The sequence below is a fragment of the Cibotium barometz genome, chromosome 34 (assembly GCF_041138505.1).
Source record: "Cibotium barometz isolate CiBa-2024 chromosome 34, ASM4113850v1, whole genome shotgun sequence".
Taxonomy (NCBI): domain Eukaryota; kingdom Viridiplantae; phylum Streptophyta; class Polypodiopsida; order Cyatheales; family Cibotiaceae; genus Cibotium; species Cibotium barometz.
This window is the reverse complement of record NC_141079.1, coordinates 47462948-47469870: the sequence shown is the minus strand read 5'-3', so window position 1 is coordinate 47469870 and position 6923 is coordinate 47462948.

Here is a 6923-nt window from a genome sequence, read left to right as displayed (position 1 = left end):
AATTACACTCTTTGGAAGTTAAAAATCAATGTCGTCCTTGATTCCTGTGAGCTGCTGGAGACCGTTTTGGGAAACCATTGACTCCAGCAATAACACAAGAATGATTCTACAAGATGCTCCTCTTCTTCGGGCATGGAAGCGGTGCAATGTAGATGCACTTTGCGCCATTGTTACCAGTGTAAGTGATTCTCTTATTACTTTGATTCAACACACAACCAAGACATCCATGGCTTGGACTATATTGAGAAATTAGTATGAGACCTGGAATTAAACTAGGATTCAAAACCTAGAGAATTAGCTTACTGTTGAAAAGTTTGCTGAAGGAGAGGCTGCAGAAGTGTTTATCTCTCGGATCAAAAATCTGCGATACCAGATGGCTATTGTCGGAATCATAAAGACTAGTGAAGAGTAGGCTCGGAGATGCATCCGAATTCTACCGCTGAAGTATGATGGCTTGGTTATGGCACTAAACACTGAGGTTAGATTACCGCCTCTTTCTTTTGAAGAATTTAGTGCTATGCTATTTGAGGAGGAGATGTGGTTCAAGACCTATGATGGTGGTGACACCGCAATGTAGAAGGCAAAGGTGGGGAAACTTCTGAAGACAAGAGGAAAAAGGGAAAGAAGAAGAAGTTTTTTGGTACGTGCTATTACTGTGACAAGAAGGGTCACACCATCAAAGACTGCAGAAAGAAGCAGGCTAATGAGAAAAACGTCACCATGAAGACTTCATGGAAGGGAAAGGAGTCAGCGCGAACAACGCCCAAGCTGAGTTGGAAAACCTGGTTGCCATAGGAGAGGTATGCTCATCTGCTGAGGCTCTAGTTGTTAACTGTTCATGGATTTTGGATAGTGGGCCATCCTGACATACGACCAGCAAAAAGGACTGGTATAGTTCGTGGCAGCCTTTACAAGAATCCATGAATGTTACTGTCGGTAATAATGCTAAATGTCTAGCCGAAGGGTCTGGAACCATCTCATTTGTGGCAGCCAGGTGAATAAAAGAAGATGTCTGATGAAGAGAAACCTGCTCTTAGTTGCTCCAATAACAGATCGTGGCCTTGAAGTACACTTCAAGAAAACAGGAGCAGAGATTCTAGATGCTGAGGGGAAGACATTTGGCAAAGCTGTGACTGTGACGAATAACAATTTGTATGAGCTGAGTGCTCTTATAACTATTGCAAACAAGGGCACAAGCAAACTTTGGCATGAGCGATTTGGTCACATCGGATTTGCTGTGCTAAAGGAGATGTAGAAAATGGGGATGGTGGAAAATTTACTTGCATTTGCAGAATTGTAGGAACCATGTGAGGCTTGTATGATGGGCAAGCAACAACGGAAGGCATTTCCACAAGATAGCAACAATCACGCAAAGTCTTCTGTAGAGTTGCAACATGCTGATCTTTGTGGTAAGATGTCTACTATTGCATTGGGGGGATCTTCTTACTTCATGCTGTTAGTCGACGATTACAATAGGAAGATGTGGGTTCATTTTCTCTGTGATAAGGTTGAAGCTTTTGGTAAGTTTAAACACTGGCATAAATTTGTGGAGATTGAGACAGGACATAAGGTGAAGAGAAGTTCCGGACGGATCGAGGAGGAGAATTCACTTCAGGCGAATTCAATGAACACTCCAAGGAGCATGGCATCAAGCGCCAGCTCACTGCTCCACATACACCTCAACAAAATGGAGTTGCAGAACGCCATAACTGCACAATCGTGGAAATGGCAAGGTGCATGATGAAAGGGAAATGGTTACCAGACTCTTTCTAGGCTGAAGCAGTCAACACTGTAGTTTACATTCTCAACAGATCCTACACAAAGGCATTCAAAGGAATCACACCATATGAGGCCTATTTGGGTAAGAAGCCTTCATGTTCTCATTTTCGAACATTCGGTTGTGAATGTTACATGCATATACCAGATGCAAATAGAACTAAGCTTGCTGCCAAAAGCAAGAAATGTATCTTCCTTGGATACAGATCCTACACAAAGGCATTCAAAGGAATCACTCCATATGAGGCCTATTCATGTTCTCATTTTCGAACATTCGGTTGTGAATGTTACATGCATATACCAGATGCAAATAGAACTAAGCTTGCTGCCAAAAGCAAGAAATGTATCTTCCTTAGATACAGTATAGAGTTGAAGGCTTATTGACTATTTGATCCAGAGGCTAAGAAGACAATGGTTAGCTGAGATGTGGTGTTTGTGGTGCATCCACATTTGGTGGAGGACAAGGATCCATCCACTTTATCATCAAATGGAGAAATAATCCACCATGTGTCCAGCCCAAGCATCGAAAAACTGAAGGAGGAGGATTTTTCAGAGATGATGAAGACTCAGAAATCACACCAACCTGCCCCTGCACCTAAAGGACAGCCACTTCCTGCTTGGGTAAGCCAGCTCTTTGATGATCGCAACCCCCAACCCGATGTTGTAGAAACTTTAGTAGATGGCTTACGTAGATCAAAGAGAATAGAGGAGCAGAGAAGGTCTTCTGAACACATTGTCAATATGGCCCTGATGTGGCTGAGATAACACATTTAGTGAAGAAGCCCACAAATGTAGAAGAAACTTTGATAGATCCAAAGTGGAAGGTAGAAATGCAGTCAGAGTATGACAACATCATAAAAAACAACACTTGGGAGCTGGTAGATCAGCCCCAAAATGAAAGGTAATTGGCATCAAGCGGGTGTGGAAAGCTAAGTATAAATCTGATGGTTCATTAGAGAAATACAAAGCTAGGTTGGTTGCACAAGGTTTTTCATAGGTTGAAAGTTTTGATGTCAATGAAACCTTTGCCCCAATAGTTCGAATGACCACTATTTGCATAGTACTTGCCTTGGTTGCTAATAATAAGTGGCCAATTTTTCAAATGGATGTAAAATCAGCTTTTCTGAGTGGACATCTCAAGGACGAGGTGTATGTTGCTCAGTCACCAGGGTTTGAGCTACCTAAATCAGAAAATAAGGTTTGCAAGTTGAAGAAGGCTTTATATGGGTTGAAACAAGCCCCAAGGGCATGGCACTAACGAGTTCAAAAATATTGGTTTTTCTAGAAGTGCATTTGATGCTAACTTGTATGTACTCATAAAGGATGGAAAATATGTGATAGTTGTTCTCTATGTGGATGACCTGATTATCATTGGCAGCCATGAAGACTTGATTCAGCAAACATGAGAAAGGCTTGGCTACTGCTCTGAGTTTGAGATGATAGATTTGGGTCTCTTGCATTATTATTTGGCAGGAGTCTGACAAGATCTTCATTTCTCAGCAGAAGTACGCAATCGAGATCTTGAAGGCATTTGGTATGATAGACTGCAAGCCAATAAGTACACCAATGGAGGTAAACTTTAGTCTTTCTTTTGAGGACACTTCACCTTTGGTTGAGATCAAGATGTACAGGAAGCTTGTTGGGAGTTTGATTTTCTTGTGCAGTACTAGACCAGACATTTGCTATATGTAGTTGGTGTGTTGAGAAGGTTCTCCAACAAACCAAGGGAAAGCCATTGGAATGAAGCAATGCATGTGCTCAGGTACATCAAAGGTACTCTTGAGAATGGAATTACATACATATCTGGCGACTCCTTAGTGGGATATTGTGACTCTGATTGGGCTGGAGATTGTGACACCAGAAAGTCAGTTTCTGGATATTCCATGAGTGTGGAGTTGTTAGTGTGAACGAACTTAAAGAATTAAAACATTAATAAATAAAAATAATGAAACGGCAACAGCTTCATACAAAACGAAGGGACACACCTTTACAATTGTGTAAATAGGGTCATAGTAGACACACATGACCACCTCTGGCCAACTCCATCTGACCAAAAGTGACCTGGTTGAAGGTGGTTGGATGACAACGTTTTCGTACATGAACAGACTGTTCATTCAAAAAGTGTAGAGAAAAAATTATCTATAGGGAAAAAGGGCGATAAATACACCCAAAACAATTTCATTCGCAGCTAGAGCAGGTGGACATGGCACTAGAAGTATTTAGGCTTGACACTATTCGCATATTTTGGTTACCGACCATCTTAGTAGTGATACATTTGCATGTTAGTATATGTTCAATGCTCACCTCTCAACATGTATCTCACATTGATGTGTGGTGCACAGTTGTACGGGCCCCATTATGAGGAGAAGCCATTGGTGCACATATCTTTGATGGGAATCCCAACTTAAATGCTGGAAGGGGTCGTAGTTGTGACGTTGATGGTTAGGAGATTATGAAAGGTACAAGCGTTAGTTAGGGTCCGGGGAACTAAGTTCATCATTAATAGTATAGGGAATATTCCTTGAAATATTTCCTCGGGAATTAAGTTTATCATTAGTGGGCGGTGGTGGTCGGTGGGGATGCGTTATGAATATGTGGGTGATGAACTGCGTCAATGCAGCGTAGCCACCCATCGTACTACCTTTAGCACTATAAATAGACATAGTTGGCACAAGCAAAGGCATCCAATGCTTGTGAGCATATATTCCCTATACTCGCAGTACGCCCTCCATCCAAAGTCTATCTAGATCGCCATCTAAGCTCTACACTAGAGCGCACAGGTGGACAACACCATCATATTGTACCTATCTCTTGTTTGGTATAATCAGAATTTTAAAATTCTCTCCATTCTCTCTATTGCATTGTCTAGTGTACTTTCTCTTGATGGATATGTTTCCATTGTGCCATATTCTTACATGGTATTAGAGCACTAGGTGCTCTTAGTAACAATAGTACACAAAGTCTAGTCTTTCTTTGCATAGAAGTAGCTTGGAGTGATGTCTGCCCAGGATTTGGTGCAGTTTGCTGGTATTCCGGTGCTACTGCTGGGATTCTAGTGCTGCACATCTGTCCACCTGAAGGAAAATTAGATGGGACAAATTACACTCTTTGGAAGTTAAAAATCAATGTCGTCCTTGATTCCTGTGAGCTGCTGGAGACCGTTTTGGGAAACCATTGACTCCAGCAATAACACAAGAATGATTCTACAAGATGCTCCTCTTCTTCGGGCATGGAAGCGGTGCAATGTAGATGCACTTTGCGCCATTGTTACCAGTGTAAGTGATTCTCTTATTACTTTGATTCAACACACAACCAAGACATCCATGGCTTGGACTATATTGAGAAATTAGTATGAGACCTGGAATTAAACTAGGATTCAAAACCTAGAGAATTAGCTTACTGTTGAAAAGTTTGCTGAAGGAGAGGCTGCAGAAGTGTTTATCTCTCGGATCAAAAATCTGCGATACCAGATGGCTATTGTCGGAATCATAAAGACTAGTGAAGAGTAGGCTCGGAGATGCATCCGAATTCTACCGCTGAAGTATGATGGCTTGGTTATGGCACTAAACACTGAGGTTAGATTACCGCCTCTTTCTTTTGAAGAATTTAGTGCTATGCTATTTGAGGAGGAGATGTGGTTCAAGACCTATGATGGTGGTGACACCGCAATGTAGAAGGCAAAGGTGGGGAAACTTCTGAAGACAAGAGGAAAAAGGGAAAGAAGAAGAAGTTTTTTGGTACGTGCTATTACTGTGACAAGAAGGGTCACACCATCAAAGACTGCAGAAAGAAGCAGGCTAATGAGAAAAACGTCACCATGAAGACTTCATGGAAGGGAAAGGAGTCAGCGCGAACAACGCCCAAGCTGAGTTGGAAAACCTGGTTGCCATAGGAGAGGTATGCTCATCTGCTGAGGCTCTAGTTGTTAACTGTTCATGGATTTTGGATAGTGGGCCATCCTGACATACGACCAGCAAAAAGGACTGGTATAGTTCGTGGCAGCCTTTACAAGAATCCATGAATGTTACTGTCGGTAATAATGCTAAATGTCTAGCCGAAGGGTCTGGAACCATCTCATTTGTGGCAGCCAGGTGAATAAAAGAAGATGTCTGATGAAGAGAAACCTGCTCTTAGTTGCTCCAATAACAGATCGTGGCCTTGAAGTACACTTCAAGAAAACAGGAGCAGAGATTCTAGATGCTGAGGGGAAGACATTTGGCAAAGCTGTGACTGTGACGAATAACAATTTGTATGAGCTGAGTGCTCTTATAACTATTGCAAACAAGGGCACAAGCAAACTTTGGCATGAGCGATTTGGTCACATCGGATTTGCTGTGCTAAAGGAGATGTAGAAAATGGGGATGGTGGAAAATTTACTTGCATTTGCAGAATTGTAGGAACCATGTGAGGCTTGTATGATGGGCAAGCAACAACGGAAGGCATTTCCACAAGATAGCAACAATCACGCAAAGTCTTCTGTAGAGTTGCAACATGCTGATCTTTGTGGTAAGATGTCTACTATTGCATTGGGGGGATCTTCTTACTTCATGCTGTTAGTCGACGATTACAATAGGAAGATGTGGGTTCATTTTCTCTGTGATAAGGTTGAAGCTTTTGGTAAGTTTAAACACTGGCATAAATTTGTGGAGATTGAGACAGGACATAAGGTGAAGAGAAGTTCCGGACGGATCGAGGAGGAGAATTCACTTCAGGCGAATTCAATGAACACTCCAAGGAGCATGGCATCAAGCGCCAGCTCACTGCTCCACATACACCTCAACAAAATGGAGTTGCAGAACGCCATAACTGCACAATCGTGGAAATGGCAAGGTGCATGATGAAAGGGAAATGGTTACCAGACTCTTTCTAGGCTGAAGCAGTCAACACTGTAGTTTACATTCTCAACAGATCCTACACAAAGGCATTCAAAGGAATCACACCATATGAGGCCTATTTGGGTAAGAAGCCTTCATGTTCTCATTTTCGAACATTCGGTTGTGAATGTTACATGCATATACCAGATGCAAATAGAACTAAGCTTGCTGCCAAAAGCAAGAAATGTATCTTCCTTGGATACAGATCCTACACAAAGGCATTCAAAGGAATCACTCCATATGAGGCCTATTCATGTTCTCATTTTCAAACAT